Below are 11,824 nucleotides of genomic sequence, written 5' to 3'. Positions count from 1 at the left end.
TGCACTATACTGAACCGCGCTACTACTATAGAAGTTAGCAGCAGCGCGCTTATAGGAAAACCGCCACTGCTAAGATCAGCCCACAAGTTTAGTCCCACCTCGCTCCGTGAACAGGGTGTTTACCACCTTAAATATGTTATTTCTGAAACTACCACAACCAGTTGGTCTTCACTGAACTCTATGTGTAAAATTTGTGGCCGCAATATGAGTCCTCTCCGGTTCCTACGGGATAGGACTCATATTGACAATTCAGATTGTACACAAAAAGATCATTGATGGCCAATGTATTTTTGCATTGACGTATTTTTTGTATAGTTACACTTAGCAGTAGCGGTTTATGTGCAAAGCGCTACTGCTATTCAGATTAGCTGTAGCGCGTTTTGGCAAACGCGCTACAACTATCCCTACCTTATCCCCACGCGCACGACCGGCCCTCACTCACACTCTCACTCTCGCCCCCCGTGCCGATAACCGTCGTCGTGCGTCGCCGCCGCCGCCTTTGTCCGTCCGCCGCCGAGGTACTCCCCTCCTTCCGTCCCTCCTCCGTCCTCTTCGCACATCCTCCCTCTGCCTGCGGCCGCCCCTCCCTCCTTCGTCGCCGCCCTCCTCCCTCCACCTGCGGCCGCCCCTCCTCCCTCCTTCGCCGGCAGCCCTCCTCCCACCGCCCTCGACCTCGCCGCCCCTAGCTACCTCTCCGTCGCCCCCACCCCCTGCCACTAGTTAGTACTAGATTTAGTAGTTGCAGATGTTAATTTAGGGTTCATAGCTAGTACTAGATGTTGCTTAGTTAGTACTAGATGTTAATTACTAGTAGTGATGGTACTAGTTAACTAGATGTTGCTTAGTTAGTACTAGATTTTTAGTTGTAGTTGAACTAGTTTACTAAATAAATTAATATAACTAGTTGAACTACTTTATTTTTAGAAAGAACTAGTTTTTTTATATTTATAGTAAGTTTATATTTAGTAAGAACTAGTTGAATTAATAAAACTAGTTGAACATGTCATATTTGTTGTTATTTTTTAGTTTAAGCAATTATTCGGGATGTATTAGTGATAACTTATATGGTTTCTCAGGTGACCACCGTCGTCCCCGTAACCGACCCCCTCCGACATCCCCGCCATCGTCCCCGTCACCGACCCCCTCCGACATCGCCGCCGTCGTCCCAGTCACCGACCCCCTCCGACATCGAGGTGAGACCAGCCAAATATCCTTGTATATCTTGTGTTGTTGCTCAAATAGGATATGTTGTTGCCCAAGTGGCCGTTCATGTTCAGTTTACATCTCCGAGTGGCCTATGTTTTGCCGGAGTGTTGACTAATTTCTGTTCCGGCAAATTTCAGGCGCTCGATATGTCCTTTTTTAGCAAAGGTCATGCCAGATTTTTTCATGAATTCTGGCATGACTTGTGCTAGAATATGTACAAGTTTAATCTTTGAATTATGAACGTAGGAAATGTCGTACTCGGACGACGACAGTCTCCCGGGGGAGTGTAGCTGGTGCCACGACGATCGAGGTATGTGCGACAGGTTCGTTCAGCTGGACGAAGATCGACGCTTCAGCATTAAGCTCGAGGAGACCTTCGATTGTGAAATGGTACGCAACAACGACAAGTGTTTTTTCGTAATTAAGCATGACTTCAACTATTTCAATGTCTAATTTTTATATTTTACAATTCGACTAGCTTATCCCATGCCATGCAAGACGCTATGTCTTGGAGAGGATGGGTTTTGATGACCATGAAAATTTCGAAACAAAGAAAATACACCTAAGGACCCATCATGATATGGATTTTGAAGTAAATCTGTGCAATGCTCAGAGAGTAACCCATTTTGGTTGCCAAAATTGGGAAACACTTTACAAAATGTATGGTTTTTATGAGGGTATGATTGCCATCATGGATCTTGGTGATCCTGACATCGAGCAAGACAATATGGACATTTGGGTCCTTGTTGATACGCTTCCGATTGTATCGCTATGTGAGTTTCTCAAACATAGTTATTAACTAATTTATATTGTTAATTTCTAAATTGTTGATAGCTTATTTCCATTGACAACTTATTTTGATTCTTCAAAGACTGTGCGGAAGATGGTAGATAAAACCCACTACACCGATGGCACCAAATTAACGTATAAGGAGAAAAATCATCTGATCGCATTTTGTACTCTTCTTGAGAATTACAATAACTATTATCGAACTCCTCCAAATTATGGTGAATACGTGCCACTAGTGCATGTGTTGAACCACGGTAACTTCTCTGGAGATACCCTGGTAAGATTTTTTACTATTACGACATCCGTGCATCTTTTGCATACTTCTAAAACTAGTACATCATTGCTAACTATGAAGTTATTATTATGTTTTTCAACAGAAACTCCCGATGGATTGTGGGCCTCATCTGATGTCTCTGAATGGCCGCCTCTCATTTCTGAAGATAATGCCAGGTAAATCTAGGGAGCTCACCTGTGCATATCGGATTTCTAAAACCGGTGAAGACATGATCATCAAAGAATGGAAGAAATGTATGGACATTCGCAAGGAGGTTCTTGGAAGTAACATTTAGCGAAAGGCAAGAATTGGAGACAGGCTAATCTCCATTCTCCATAATGGAGAGTCAGGGGCTATCTTGTTTTTTGCTATTTTACCTTAGAAAATGTAGTAGTCTTAATCGAATGTAGTAGGTCCTATGAGGTACAATATGTTTATTATGTGGTAATGTGTTAGAGTTGATAATGAGGAGTACTTGTGATTACGACTAGTGACCAATTTGCTATGTGATGTCATTGATGAAAACGATGATCTTTATGTATTATAATGATAAGTTGTAAATGATATGATGATGATGATGATGATATTATTTTTATATCATTGGGTGAAAGAACCGCGGATTAGTTTCAAGTAGATGGACATCCACTTGAAACTACTCCACGGTTCTTTCACCCCGTGATGTAATAACTCATTATGATGTAAAAACAATCTCTAAATTCCTGTTGTATGAAAACTTGTGTAAAGGTGTATGAATACAACATGAAATAAAAAAGAAATAAAATACTAAATAGTAGTAGTAGCGCGGGAAAGTAGAAGCGCTACAACTAATTACCAGTAGCGCGGTCCTGAAGAAGCGCTACTACTAAGTCAATTTAGCAGTAGCGTGGATCTAGGCGCGCTATTGCTAAGCATTAGCTGTAGCGCCTTATCAGTAGCGCTCCTGCCCACGCTACTGATAGGCCTAAAACCCGCGCTGCTGCTAGGCTTTTCCCTACTAGTGTCTTTTATTATCATGGTTTGGCAATAAACTCTCTATACAGTATATTATGAACCTACCATCTGCCAACTATCCTTACTTCTGGAGCCTATTCTTTTATGTACTTGTGCCATATTGTATTAATGCACGCACCATATTACAGCACACATGAACTCTCTCATTAGAATCCAGTGACAGCAAACAAGTGTGTACAGGGGTGCCCCTATATTAGAATATCCTCTGCATTACAAAGATAATCTCACTACTATTTATGTTTTCATGGTTCTCAGATATTATACGTAATTATAGTGAATATAAGAATCCGTGCGTCAGAATAATATTGTGGAACACTTCAATGACTTACAAAATTTGCACCAAGGCATTGAGTGCCATTCTGGATGCAATGAAACTCATACGCTCCCCATATGTAGATTCTTGTTTAGAATATGATCCTAATGACTATTCTAACCTCGAGGAGTCAAAGGCAAATGGCCTATCCTGTTCACCATCAAAGTGCCTATTGTAATTTGGCAAGGTTTTATTGATTGCGCGTATCTTGCATATGTTGTCTTGCATTTCTTCTACTTTGTTGCACCGCCATCTTCTTAGTTTACTCATCATATATGTCGAGATGCCATGCCAATCCATTATCAATACATATTCCATCTGTCATCATACCATGTTTTCTCACTCAAATGCTGTTCTTGTGCATTAGACATCAAAAAGGAAGAGGGTGATTGTCGAACCTGAAGGAGCACCAGCAAAGTCCTTGAAAAACGTGGTGGTGCCGGAGAAATACGACAGCACCCCACTTATATTGGTTGTACAACCAGTGACACAAAACATAGGACCGACTCCAGCAGACTGTACCCATACTTCACTGGCCACACCACTAGACCCACCACACAGGACCTACACTCCAGCAAAAGGTATGCCGATTTCAGTTGCCATAGCACCAGCCGTACCACAGAAAAATCCCACTCCAGCAAAAAGTACAGCAAGTCCACCGGCCAAAGCCCTATCCCAACTGCAGAGACGGCCAATTCCTGCAGATTGGAACCCCATTCTAGTTATTCCCAATTTAAAAGGCAATGCTTTCAATGTTGTTAGGGACTATGTGCATATATTCCCATCATGGGAAGATTATAGTGAAGTCAAACACCATTTTCACATCTTCCTGTCCCACTTACGTGTAAGTGCTATTTTGCATGGTGATTATTTTCCTGTTTTCAGCTGATTGAACACATCAATGATTTACATTACATTGTTGTAAGTAGGCGAGGGTCAATCTGGATAGTCATGTCAAGCAAAGCTTGCTTGCGCTTTTCAAGAAAGCATTGCAGCAGTATCGGTGTTACCTGAGGAAATCACACTTTGATGGCAAGTCTATAAACGAATTTCTGGTGAAGTCTCATGTGCTAAATTTAGAAGTCATTGAATGGAAAAACCTTATTATGCACTGGTCTCGTTCCCAGGATGAGGTACTGCCTATGATATCGCATGACAATTTGAACTTCTACTTTTCCGCATGTGCCTTACGGATCTTTTTTGCAGGAAATCTACTCGAAGAAGAATTCCGGTTTGAAAAGAACGACAGGATATCGCAAATATGTTGCCCACTGCTTTGCTCTTGTTAGTACCTGTTGTCCTGTATCACTGTACTTGCATACATACTTGGTTCATTATGTGACAGTAGTATGCATGATAGCTTGCTTATCAATTGTGCGCTCCAAATTATCTGATCTATATGAATGGTTACATTAGTGTAGAATATATTCAATGCCAATGAAAATGTTTAGCTCTGCATTGTTCTTGTAAGTACCTACTGTCCTTTATCTATGTTCTTATATTGACAGGTAGTTGTTCATGTACCATCACTCTGCACCTTATTTTCCTTTGCCCTCCATTTTCTACACATCAAATCTATATTTACTCTTAACATAAGGTTGGATAACACCGATGGTACTGAAGAAGTTTAGCTCTGCATTGCTCTTTGCTGTACCTTTTGCCTGTATCGCTGTACTTACAATAATAGCTACTTGGTTATGTAGCATCACTCTTCATCTTATCTTAAATATTCTCCATTTTTTCTTATATTATCACATCTATATTTATTCTTAACAAAATGTAGAATAAAGGCAATGCTTACGAAGAATATTCTGTGGTAAACTTCTTGAACTGCCCCCCCCCCCATAAGCATGGACAAGGGCTTTATAGAGACTGTCTTCACCAATAATGTAAGTTTGCCCTTCTCAAGCCTTCAAACTTTGTTGTGTATATTTGGTTATAGATGACAACAGCTGTTTATTTTTTATGTTTGCAACAAATTGCATGTTTAAAGTTTATTATGTAGTTCATAAACAAAAGTTTTTCCTTCTCAATTTAAGTTTTCAGTTGTACAACCAAGTTCCTTCTTCATACCATGTAAATTAAACTATTCAGAGCAAGTGATCTTCTTTTGCACTGCATGTATGCTTCTGTTCTTGATCCGTAATCCAGTGGTGTGGTGAACATACCCACTACAGCACAATGTCATATTCTGCAATGTCTTAACTATGAACAATGTCATATCATTCTACTATTATTTAAACCATCTCTTTATTTGCCAATCTGAAATGGGATAAATTGATAGCACACTAACCATTGATACTTATGAGTTCTTGATCTATAATCTTGTGCTGTCATGAAGCTGCAAACTCCTTCACAATGTCATTTCCTGCCATGTCTTGATCTGAACAATAACATATTGTGTTAATGCTATTTTAAGCTGTGTCACTTTATTCGTCTGTAAGAAATGTGATGAATTGTCAGCACTGATACTTATATGTGCAAAACCTGTCATCTGTCTGCTTGTTTATCTTTTAGAGTGAGGAGGATATAAGTGTCAAACAAGCGCAGTCTCATCAGCTTGCTCAGCTGCTTGCGCTGCTGCTCCCGAGCAGGGCTAACCTTTCTTGAACTCTATTGAAGTGCTGTCAGTTTTGTATATTATTTTGCTAGTGTGTTTATTTGCACTGGTGGCGATCTTTGATGCCCAGTGTATGTAATCTGATGTCTGCTTGTGCTTTATTATCATAGTGGTGAACTTTCATGCCCAGCGGATGTAATATGCCGTAATTTCTTTATTGTATAGTCTAGGTTTTTTCTTATTCACGATGTTGCAGTTATTTTACTATATATATATCCTGTCTTCACAGTAAACTAGCTAAACCATAAAATTACGGTACATAATCAGGCTGTCATGCAAATCACTATGTATGATCTGCATCATGGGCCACGTCATCTTGGTCCGTTAATAGGCCTAAATGTAAACTGGCTTAGTAGTATATTCGGGCCTTTAATAGGCCCAGTAAACCGCCGACCCTATTTTCTCAAGAAAACTCAATGGGCTTTTAGGAGACTGAAAAGTAGGTTGGCCCTGAAACGTGTCGAACAGCTCACGGGCCGACAGCAGGCAAAAATAGACCCCGACCCATGATTGTGCCAATCAAATCACAGGCTTTTAACAGGCCAAAACTGTCTCGGTCCTTCTTTGGCCTAATCAGATTATCGCCTGTGAGCAGGACGAATGCAAACCGGGTCATAGTTAGGCCCAACTATATGACGGGCTTTTAACAGGCCGAAATAAATAGAGTGCCGCAATGTTAAACGGGCCTTTAACAACCCGAAACTAATACCAGGACGAATTACTAAATGGGCCTTTAGCAAGTGGGCCCAAAAGCATAGCGTCCAGTTGACGGGCCGAATCTGATATAGGCCATAATTTAGCCCAAAGCCTTTTAAAGGGCCGAACCTGATCTGGGCCGTAATTTGGCCCAGAACGTGGTAGCTTTTAACGGGCCGGATCTCATATGGACCTTTATTAGGCTCGGAACGTGGCAGGGTGTTAATTGACCGGATCAAATATGGGCCGGCATTTGGCCAAAAACATGCCATCCTGTTAATGGCCCGGCCTACTAGTGTTCTCAAAATCTCGTGGGCCTTCAGCTGGGCAGTCGGTGTTCTGGGAACGGGGGTCCCTAGACTTGCTTTCCTGCGGCCTGCGGTGTGGCTCAAGCAGTGGCCCAGTATGGCCCGTCTTTGTTGACCCAAGCTCAAGACCCTCGCGAGGGGCCAAGCTCGCGGGGTGGCCGACGCAAGGCTTCCTCAGGGGAGGCCTCACCAGGCAGACTCGCGAGGAGGCGGAGAGATTAAGGCAAGGTGTACCTCATGAGGTGCTCGTGATGCAAGCCATGACGATAGAGACCAAGCGGGCGCCAGCCAGCGTAGTGTCCTTGTTTCCTCTTTGGTGCAAAGGGGGCAAGCGCAGGCACGGAGTACCAAGGAATCAACCAAAGGTTTCCCTATCAGCGCAATGAGACCAAGACCAGCAAGACGGCAGGACGGAGATCACCATTGAGCCCAAGACGGCGTCATCGCTAGTGCCTTTGGCAGTCGAAGACTAACTTTAGTCACGATAGCTTGTACTAGTTGTCCCCTTTCAAAATGGCCATTGTTGGCTCCCTTCCCGCTCAATATTTGGGAAGAGGACCAGGGCCCCTATAAATAGAGATAGCCATCATAGTAGAAGGTATCTGGATCCCACCTAGAGACAACGGAGACGAGGCCATTTCTCTCCAAGCACACCCCCACAAGAACACCCCTCGCGAGGCTATTCTTCCTTTGTACTAGTCATCATCAGCCCCAGAGGAATTCCACCACACCACACACTGGATTAGTGTATTACACCACAACGGTGGCCCGAACCAGTATAAACCATTTGTCCCTTGTGTTGTTCATTGTGTAGCTTAGATTTGCGATGAGGTTTTGGGGCGTAGATCGGTAGGGAGAAGATCTTCGTGCGCACCCCAGAGTTCGAACCTTAAGGGTTTTGGCGGAACCCGATATTCGACATTTGGCGCGCCAGGTAGGGGTGAGCCGAAGCTCTCCCTTCCGTCGACCCGCTCTCCATCAACACCGCGCTTCGCCCTCATGGCGGACAATGCGCCGCCGGCTCCGGCGGCCGCGCCAGCGCTGGGGCCAGGGGGCTCCGAGCCTTGGCCCCCGCCTTGCAACAGGTGCAGTGGCCGCACAAGTTCAAGCGAGAGATGCCGCCGCGATACAACAGCGCGACGGATCCGCTAGCTTTCCTGCTGGCGTACGAGGAGGCCATCCTCAAGGCCGGGGGCGACAACAGGGTCATGGCTAACTGGTTTCCCATGGACCTCACCGGCGTCCCGCGTGTGTGGATGCTCCACCAGCCAACGGCTTCTGTGGCCTCCTGAGAGGAGCTGCACAACCTCTTCCTTGCCCACTATCCTGCGCTGATGCCCCCGGTCGTTGCAGCTCTCCTGGGCGGCTCGCAAGCGCCACCTTCAGGCCATCACGTCAAGCCGCTTGTCCTTCATATTGGTGTCGCCCTCACGCGGCACAGAGCTCCCCCGGGATGGGCGGCACCTGAGGCCGACCTGACCTTCAGCTCCGACGATCACCCCGTCAACACTGCCTGCTCGGGTGCGCTCCCAATGCTTTGCACGCCCACCATCTGTCAGGTGGCCGTCACCAGGACCCTCATAGATGGCGGTTCCGGCCTCAACGTGCTCTTGGTGGAGGCCTTCAGCCTCCTCCATGTACCTATGGAACGACTCTAACCCAGCAAGCCCTTCTCGGGCGTCGGAGGCGGTTCCTCCGGCTCCCTGGGGCAGATCCGCCTCCCGGTGACCTTCGGCACACACGACAACTTCCACATGGAGCTGGTCAACTTTGACATCACCTGCATCGGCCTCCCGTACAACGCCATCCTCGGCTACCCAGCCTTGGCCCAATTCATGGCAGCGACCCATCTGGCCTACAACCTCATGAAGATGCCCGGGAGCAGCGGCACCCTCACCGTGGCTGGAGACACCAAAGATGCTCTGCAGGCGCTCAAGCTCACCCTCAAGATATCCACGGCGGCATAGCCCACCAGCACTGACACCTCCAAGGCCAAGGGGGCTACTCTAGCCAAGAAGAAGCAGTTGTTCACCCAAGACAAGGTAGAAACCAAGCAGGTACCAGTTGGTGAGGATGGGTCCTCCGGCGCCACCTTCACCATAGGTGCCAATCTCGACTCCGACCAGGAGGAGGCACTGGTGAAATTCCTGCGCTCAAACAAGGAGGTGTTCGTGTGGGAACCCAAACAGCTAGCGGGGGTCCCAAGACAGGTGATTGTGCATCACCTAAATGTGTGCCCTAATGTACGCCCCGTGAAGTAGAAAGCGAGGCGGCAATCCATCGAGAAGAAGGCCTTCATCGTCCAAGAAACCCGCAAGCTGGAAGCGGCAGGTGTCATTCGTGAGGTTCGCTACCCCGAATGGCTGGCAAACCCTGTTGTTGTGCCGAAAAAGGGAGGAAAGGAGTGCATGTGCATCGAATTCACCAACCTCAACAAGGCCTGCCCTCAAGATCCATTCCCACTCCCTCGCATCGACCAAACTGTCGACTCCACCGCTGAGTGCAACCTGCTATGCTTCCTGGATGCATTCTAGGGCTATCATCAAATCAAGATGGCAATAGAAGACGTGGAGAAGACGGCCTTTCTAACCCCGTGTGGGGTGTACTGCTACACCTGCATGCCGTTCAGGATGTGCAACGCGGGCGCAACCTTCTAACGACTCATGCATATCGCCTTGGGCCGGCAGCTCGGGAGAAACACCGAGGCCTACATCAACGACATTGTGGTAAAGTCTTGGGAGGCGAAGACCTTGATCCAGGACCTAGAAGAAACCTTCACGAGCCTCCGTGAAGTGGACCCGCGGCTCAACCCCGAGAAGTGCGTGTTTGGCATTCCTTCTGGCAAGCTGGTGGGCTTCCTCGTGTCCCACAGAGGAATCGAGGCGAAGCCAGAGAAGATCAAGGCAATCAAGGACATGAGTCTGCCGCAAACCCTCCGGGAAATGCAGAAGCTCATTGGGCGCGTAACTGCGTTAGGACGCTTCATCTCCAAGCTGGGGGAGTGCGCCTTGCCTTTCTTCAAGCTGATGAAGAAGAAAGGCCCGTTCAAATGGACACAGGAGGCCGACAAAGCATTCAAATACCTCAAGAAGTACCTGACCAGCCCTCCTATGATGGTGGCACCGCGCCCTCTTGAGACCCTGGTGCTCTACCTCACCGCCACACCCTACTCCGCCAGTGCAGCTCTGGTGGCGGTTCGGGAAGAGAGCTGGGTCAAGGCTGCATCACGACCAGTCACGGCTGCGGCCGCGGCGGCACAAGACCAGGAAGGCCTCGCGAAGGCCACGGCCTCTGTAGATGGAGACCAGCCTCAACAGGAAGACGCCCCCAGGGCTGAAGGGGCCTCACCAAACAGCCAAGAGCTGGGGGCTCTGACGTCTCAGGAGGCGCTTCACTCTCCGGAGGGCACGGGGTTCGTCAACACACCCGCCCTCATCGAGCATCCGGTGTACTTCGTTAGCATGGTGCTGCGGGATGCTAGGGCATGATAACCTATGTCGCAGAAGCTCTTGCTTGCACTGCTGGTGGCCTCGCGTAAGTTGCGGCATTACTTTGAAGGACACCCCATCAAGGTCATCTCGGCCTACCCATTGGAAAGGGTACTCAGCAGCCCCAATTCTGCTAGGAGGGTCGCCGAATGGAACATCGAGCTGCAAGCATTTCAGTTGGAATTCAGCACAACCAGGGTCATCATGGGAGCCGCACTTGCAAATTTTGTGGCAGAATGGACAGTGGCGCCGGGGCTCGAGGCAGGCGAAGATCGGTCACTTTCCCCAGGAAGCGAGGCACCAGACGGCTGGGTCATGTACTTCGATGGAGCATTCTCGCGACATGGGGCGGGAGCTGGCGTAGTGCTTATATCCCCCACTTAGGACAAGCTCTATTACGCCGTGCAGCTCTGCTTCCAACATGGCGAGAAGGTCTCCAACAACATAGCAGAATACGAGGGCCTCATAGCAGGCTTAAAAGCTGCAGCAGTGCTGGGGGTGAAGCGCCTCATCATCAAAGGTGACTCACAGCTCCTCGTCAACTTCTCCAACAAAGTGTACGAGCCAAAGGATGAGCACATGGTGGCGTATCTTGCGGAGGTACGCAAGATGGAAAAGCAATTTTGAGGGCTGGAGTTGTAGAACGTGCCCCGTGGCACCAACCAAGAGGCTGATGGCATCTCTAGGAGGGCATCCAGGCGGTTGCCTCAGGAGCCTGGTGTTTTCGAGGAACGGCCCTTCAAGCCCTCGACAGCACCGTCACTGTCAAGCACAGCGCAGCCTCGAGAAGAACTCCCTCCACCACCTGCCACAGGAGCCCCGACCTATGGCCTAACCTCGGGAGCATGCTTTCTCCTCGCGCTAGAGCCTCAGGAGGGATGATGGACTACGGAATTCAAGGACTACCTGATGCAAGGGACTCTATTAGAAAGGAGGAGGACGTGGAACGCGTGGCCCGGCAGGCCACAGCCTACTGCATCCAAGACGGAGAGCTCTACCGGGAGCGGCCAAACGATGTTTCCCCGTGTTGCATCTCCAAGGAATAGGGGAAGGAGTTGCTGGCTGACATACACGATGGAGATTGTGGACACCACTCGTCATCACGGACCCTCGTCGGCA

The sequence above is a fragment of the Triticum dicoccoides genome, chromosome 2B (genome assembly GCF_002162155.2).
Source record: "Triticum dicoccoides isolate Atlit2015 ecotype Zavitan chromosome 2B, WEW_v2.0, whole genome shotgun sequence".
Classification (NCBI taxonomy): domain Eukaryota; kingdom Viridiplantae; phylum Streptophyta; class Magnoliopsida; order Poales; family Poaceae; genus Triticum; species Triticum dicoccoides.
The sequence above is the reverse complement of the archived record's forward strand: the minus strand, read 5'-3'. Positions refer to the sequence as shown.